The sequence below is a fragment of the Amblyraja radiata genome, chromosome 12 (assembly GCF_010909765.2).
Source record: "Amblyraja radiata isolate CabotCenter1 chromosome 12, sAmbRad1.1.pri, whole genome shotgun sequence".
Classification (NCBI taxonomy): domain Eukaryota; kingdom Metazoa; phylum Chordata; class Chondrichthyes; order Rajiformes; family Rajidae; genus Amblyraja; species Amblyraja radiata.
In genome coordinates, this window is record NC_045967.1 from 46,302,896 (window position 1) to 46,309,636 (window position 6,741).

Consider the following 6,741-nt stretch of genomic DNA (forward strand, 5'->3'; position numbering starts at 1 on the left):
GACTGAACTGAAGCATCACATTACACCGAATCTTTATCTGAGATGTCAATGATCTGTGACAAAACATTTACATGTGGAATAGTCGGTGGATGATAAAATAATGCTTCTTCTTCTTCTTCTGGCGTATGACGTGCACAGCCTAAAGTTGCAGGACAACTTGTTCTATTTGATCTTATTTGATTGATTGCATTCGTTGAAACAGGGAAGGTTGCAATCTCCCACCCCTTAAAATAATGCTGAAACAACGTATAAATAAATGCATTATGGTCATTTGCTACTGATGTGTTGGATGGTTAAAAATATATATTTTGGCTATGTCTTTTTTGACAGACATTTGGAATCTGCTCAATTACGGATGCCAAGAATGACTCTGTGATATGGGAAACCATAGAAGGTATTTTAACCTATTGCTTGGTGGCAATGGGCTGGGCCGGTGGAGCTGGAATCATGTCGGGTGGAACACAAACAAACTCCTTTCCCACTGGGCATTTGAGCTCAAGGTTACCTTGTACACATTCACCCCACCTCATCCCAACCCTTGTCACTTACATCCCCTGTAACTCTTCCCTTCATATTCATGGACAGAGCCCTCCTTCTCCTTTATTTGTGGCAACAACTTTCCTTTGTGTTGGAGGTAACCGTTCTGGTTCCTGACAAAGAGTTGTGAACCATAAGTCAGCTCTGATGCTGGTATTTCAAGCATCCGGAGTAGCAAGCGGTCGTGATATTTAATATGCCGTACTTAGTGTGTCCCAACCTTCCATAGATGGTACAACGTCAGAAAGGATTACGCACTGAAGCCGGGAACTGTTGCTCGTTTGCGCAAATCTCGTCCTTGAACATTCCTCGAGTACAAAGTGCAACAATAACAGATCATGCTTAAGATGCAGGGCCTGCCCATTAGCATCTGAGAAGGGAAAATACTTTATAGCTGCAGGCTCAGATGAATCCAGCAATTTGTTTACTGACATTGGTTCACTTTCAATTTCGCCTTTTTGGCTTTCACTACTTATCTCTTAAAGGCCCTGTCCCACGATGCGAGTTTACCCAAGAGCTATCCCGAGTTTAAAAAAAAATCAAACTCGTGGTAAGTACGTAGAATGTATTCAGCGGGTACGTCGGAGCTCGTGGATGTCTCGTAGCGGCTCATAATGCCAACGGCAGGTACTCGGGAAACGCGGAAACCCGTGAAGTGTGAAACATTTCCAGGAGTAAAAAAATACTCGTGATGAAGTACCACGAGTTTGATTTTTTTTTAAACTCGGGAGAGCTCTTGGGGGAACTCGCATCGTGGGACAGGGGCTTAACTCGGAACAGTTTCAGCTTACAGCTTAAAGTCAGGGGTCATATATTAGAATGTTATATTTTCTTAGAACTTAGAACAGCACAGCATAGGAACAGGCCCTTCGGCCCACAGTCGCTGCCGAACATGATGCCAAGGCCAACTCTTACCTGTCTGCACACAATCTATATTCCTCCTTTCCCTGCATATCCATGTGCCATCCAAGAGTCTCCTAAATGCCACTATAGTATTTACCTTCACCGTCAGCTCTGGCAGCACTATGTAAAAAAATATTGCCTGACACAATTTCTATTAACATTAACATTTAACAATGTTTGGGGGCAATATAAAGCGGCTAATAAACCTCACGCCTTTGGGATGTGGGGGGAAACTGGAGCACCTGGAGGATACCCCACATTCCCAGGGTGAACATCACACAGAAGGCACTACAAATCAGGATTGTGATGCATCCCAATAAAATGATTTCTATAGTGCATCTATAAAAGTTGGTGAGTTGCCGGAGACATGCAAAACTTCCTCAACTTTCTAAGAAAGTCAAAGTGTCGGTGTGTTTCCTTAGCCATGCTTCAATATGGGTTGTCCGGGACAAGTTGCTGGTGATATTTACTCCTAAGAACTTGAAGCTTTCAACCATCTCTGTTATATCTGGCTATAGTCTTTTCTTTGACTGTATAGCATGCAATAGAAAGGCAATTGAGGCAGGGAGTATCGCAATGTTTAGGAAACAATTGGCCAGATATATGGATAGGACAGATTGGAGGGCCAAATGCAGTCAGGTGAGACTAGTGCAGATGAGACATGTTGGTCATTGTGGTAAGTTGGGACGATGGGCCTGTTTCCACGCCGTATGATGTATAAAAAGTTTTCCACTGTACCTGTGACAATAATAAACTAAACTAAACTAAACTAAACTAAACTTTAGATTAGGTACACTGAAACAGAAAATGAGTTACCCAAGAGCTCTCCCGAGTTAAAAAAAAATCAAACTCGTGGTATTCTACGAATTCCTACGACCTTCCACGAGTATGTTCATGAGCAATACGAGCTCCTACGAGTAAAAGTGACACTTTTTGTTACATTCTGTTACATTCTGTTTGTAGTTTGTTTGGTTGTTTGTTTGTTTGTCTTTTTGCACAAAGTCCGCGAGCATTGCCACTTTTCATTTCACTGCACATCTCGTATGTGTATGTGACGAATAAACTTGACTTGACTTGACTTTTTTTCATCACGAGTATTTTTTTTACTCGTGAAGTTTCTTCAACACTGTGAAAAATGTCCACGAGTAAAAAAATACTTGTGATGAAAAAATTGTTACTTTTTACTCGTAGGAGCTTGTGAACATACTCGTGGAAGGTCGTAGGAGTTTGTAGATTACCACGAGTTTGATTTTTTTTTAACTCGCGAGAGGTCTTGGGAAAACTCGCATCGTGGGACAGGGGCTTTAATCAACTGGTCTAATTGAGCGCATCTTCAACTACACTCATTTGGTAGCTTTCAAGATTTTAAGGTGATTGAAAAAGTTGATCTTGCCAAATTGTTCACAATGATGTTTGGGTCAAATAACTGGAAACGTAAGTTTAAAAATGAGGAGGTTCAGAAATGAAAGGAAAGGGATGAGAGCAGAGAGTTTGCACCTGATTTGTTTCACTGGTAAAATAAGTTCAGTTTAGTTTTGTTTCGTTTAGCGATACTGTGCAGAAACAGGCCCTTCAGCCCACCGGGTTCGCACCGACCAGTCATCCCCGTACAATAACACTATCCTACACACACACACACACACACACACACACACTGGGACAATTTACAATGATACCAAAGAAAATTAACCTCCAAACCTGTACACCTTTGGAGTGTGGGAGGTAACCGGAGCACCCGGAGAAAACCCACACAGGTCACGGGGAGAACGTACAAACTCCATACAGACGACACCCATGGTCGGGCCTCTGGCATTGTAAGGCAGCAACTCTATCGCTGTGCCACCATGCTGCCCTAGTTTCAGACAAGTTATCAGACAAGAATCTTGAAATCGAAATTAAGAAAAGGTTCAGAAAAATAGTGTACATTTCATGGTCATGTTAGGAATGGAGGATGTGGTAAACATAATGCTTTTTACGCAAAGGCTTATTCATGTTCCTCAAACTTTTATTTCTCTTTTAAATGAAATTCCTCAATCCTCACTTGTAAGTGATTGCTAAATGATTTTTTATTTGTTCATGATATGAGGCACATTGACATGGCAGCAGAGTGGCCCCACTGGTGGAGTTGCTGCTTCACAATGATTCCATATTGTATCTTTAAAGTCTAAACTCGAAACGAGAATAGAAACACATTAATTTGAATTTCTTCTCTTATTCAACACGAGGCTCAAAGTGTAGATCAGAGCCAACAGCAAAGGGCAAAGGAGTCATTGCTAAGAGTTGGACACAGTGTAGCTAAATCTGTGGTGGCTACACAGAGCTGAAACACAGGCAAGAGGCAGGAAATCCTGTCACGAGAATGAAAGGCATTGACCAGATAAAGCCCCGTGACCAGCTGAGTTCACACATAAGTTGAAAAAAAAAATGCATGCATGTGCTTTTTCTGTGCTGTTTTGCCAATACCATACTATTTACAGCCCAAGCCCTCGATCCACACAGCCCACCGTCTGGTTCTGCGAGAGGACACACCAGGTAGCTAATGCTGCCCCCTAGTGCTTCTCAAAGAAACATACCCAGCAATCCAGGGTCGCACAGAATCAGCACAAAACCACACTCACTGTCAATGATAATGGAGCAAGAAAGCGAGCAGAAGTCATCACCTCAATTCAATTTCCTCATCTCTTGATATAAGTGGCACAAGCAATTATAAATTTGCCAACCACCAAAATGGGAACAACCACACAGGTGTCATAGAAACATAGAAAATAGGTGCAGGAGTAGGCCATTCAGGCCCTTCGAGCCTGCACCGCCATTCAATATCATCATGGCTGATCATCCAACTCAGTATCCTGTACCTGCCTTCTCTCCATACCCCCTGATCCCTTTAGCCACAAGGGTCACATCTAACTCCCTCTTAAATATAGCCAATTAACTGGCCTCAACTACCTTCTGTGGCAGAGAATTCCAGAGATTCACCACTCAGCTGTGTGAAAAATGTTTTTCTCATCTCGGTCCTAAAAGATTTCCCCCCTTATCCTTAAACTGTGACCCCTTGTTCTGGACTTCCCCAACATCGGGAACAATCTTCCTGCATCTAGCCTGTCCAACCTCTTAAGAATTTTGTAAGTTTTTATAAGATCCCCCCTTAATCTTCTAAATTCTAGCGAGTACAAGCCGAGTCTATCCAGTCTTTATTCATATGAAAGTCCTGACATCCCAGTGTCATTTTGTTTCAACTGCCAACTTAGGGTGGCACGGTGACACAGCATTATTGGTACCTTACAACGCCAGAGACCTGGATTTGATCTGCCAGGCAACATCACATCATCATGTCAGTCTCTGGATAAAGCTTCGGCCCAGAATTCAGGCAGTATGAATGTACTTTGTGATAAAGACTCACCATTCATTTTTTCAAAAGTTAACAAGATCTGTTGCCTTCTAACAGAAATTAAACACCATCCTCGATCATTTCCATTCAACATACATTGGATGCAGCAGATAGGCTATGTATTCTGCTTCCCGAGGACCTACGTTTCAGAAGCAGAGCACATCTCTGAAACCAATGTATGTTGAGTGGAAATGACTAAGGATGTTGCATAATTTCTGCTAGGAGATTAATTCTGTACATGTGGACTACTCACTACCCTGCATGTGAGGTGGAAGTCAAAGGTAGCCTCGAAGGAAAGTGGAAATGAGATAGAGGTGCAAGAGACTACAGATGTTTATTAATTCTTGAAATTATACCAAGTCTTACAAATTATTTCATTGCCTCTCCACCAATGCAATAAATGGGCTTGTGTTTAAGTGAACATGCTTGGTGTCTGGTATGAAGGATTGAATAGCCAAATATCAATGAACAAGCAAGGAAGAACCAGGGTTAAAGGCTGTCTTTCATATCTTCAGGAAATCTCAAAGCACATCATTACCAATGAGATAGTTTTAACTTGAAGTATTTTAGCCTGCTGCTGTAAAATATGCTGGCACAATGGCCAATTCATATGTTGCCATAACATAAATAACCAGGTAATTGTTGGGATATTGTAATCAGAAAGATGAAAATATTATTGCTCATCATTATGATCCAGGGAATTGGTAAGAAATTCTTGAAGTAGTTCTCATGTACCGCTAAATGAGTAAAAGGTGACGTTTTTGTTTGACAACCTCATTCCCTCTGCATTATGTGCTAAAACGGTGCTTGTCTATAAATTAAGTGCCAAAACGAAAGTTTGAGTTTCACTGGCCCAGTGATTTGGCACTGAAAATAGTGAGGAAAGTTACCTACGTTTTAATTTTTATCAGCTTGAAGAATATTGTTTGCAGCTGAACAGTCTCTCTCACCCTGAAATAATACATTGTAGAGGATGGAGATTCGTCCTCAAAGAAAAAAATTGGTGCTGGATATTTATGTCATTCAGTCTTTTTCTTTTATCTCATCTGTTTCCCCAATCTTCATTTTGCACTTTGTTAATCATTTAAATTCAATTTATATTTACTGCATTAAGTTTCCTGTCTTAGTCTCTGAGAATTCCTCAGCCTGCTTGGTTGAGGAAGTATTGTGTTGTTGTCGTTCTAGCTCTTATTGCAATGTATGCACACTAGATGTATTCAGCTTGAACCGGTGGTAGGTTAGAGTAATTCTTTAATCTAATATCCACAAAAACTTTCTACGTGGTAGCAAGCAAGATCATCTTTGACTAGACTTGTATATTCTGGTGCTTTTGAGTAAGAACTAAAAGTTAGTTACGACAAGAAAAGCTATTGTCCAATAGTCCAATTAGATGTTTTACATCAATCTGACGAGTCAGACATTTTAATACATACATTACCCAATGCCAATTTATTAAAATTCACTGTATGTTCAGTTACCTGAGGCCGTTGGGTCAGTGGGGAATGTATTGCCATTGAGCTAAAATATGGTCAAATGATGTCTATTATTTGGCTCCCAAGTCGTTTTACCAGTTCCATAGTTCTCCACATTGTTTCTCTTGAGATCATACCTTCCCTAGCCAACAATGGACCTACCAGGCAACGCCCTTCCTGAGGTCATTTGTGGCTGGTGTTTGCGCTGGTCGATGCGGACTCCGTGGGCCGAATGGCCTGTTTCCCCGCTGTATCTCGAAAACAAAGTAAAAAACTATGGTGCTGAGATTAAGAATCAGCCATAAACTTATTGAACAAAGAAGCTGAGTGGCCTGCTTCTGCTTTTTTACATTTTTACGTTTATTGCCTGTTGGCTCAAGTTGCTGCCAGTCAGGTTCCTTTTAAAACTTTCACCTCCTCTCTTCAACCTCTGCCCTCTGG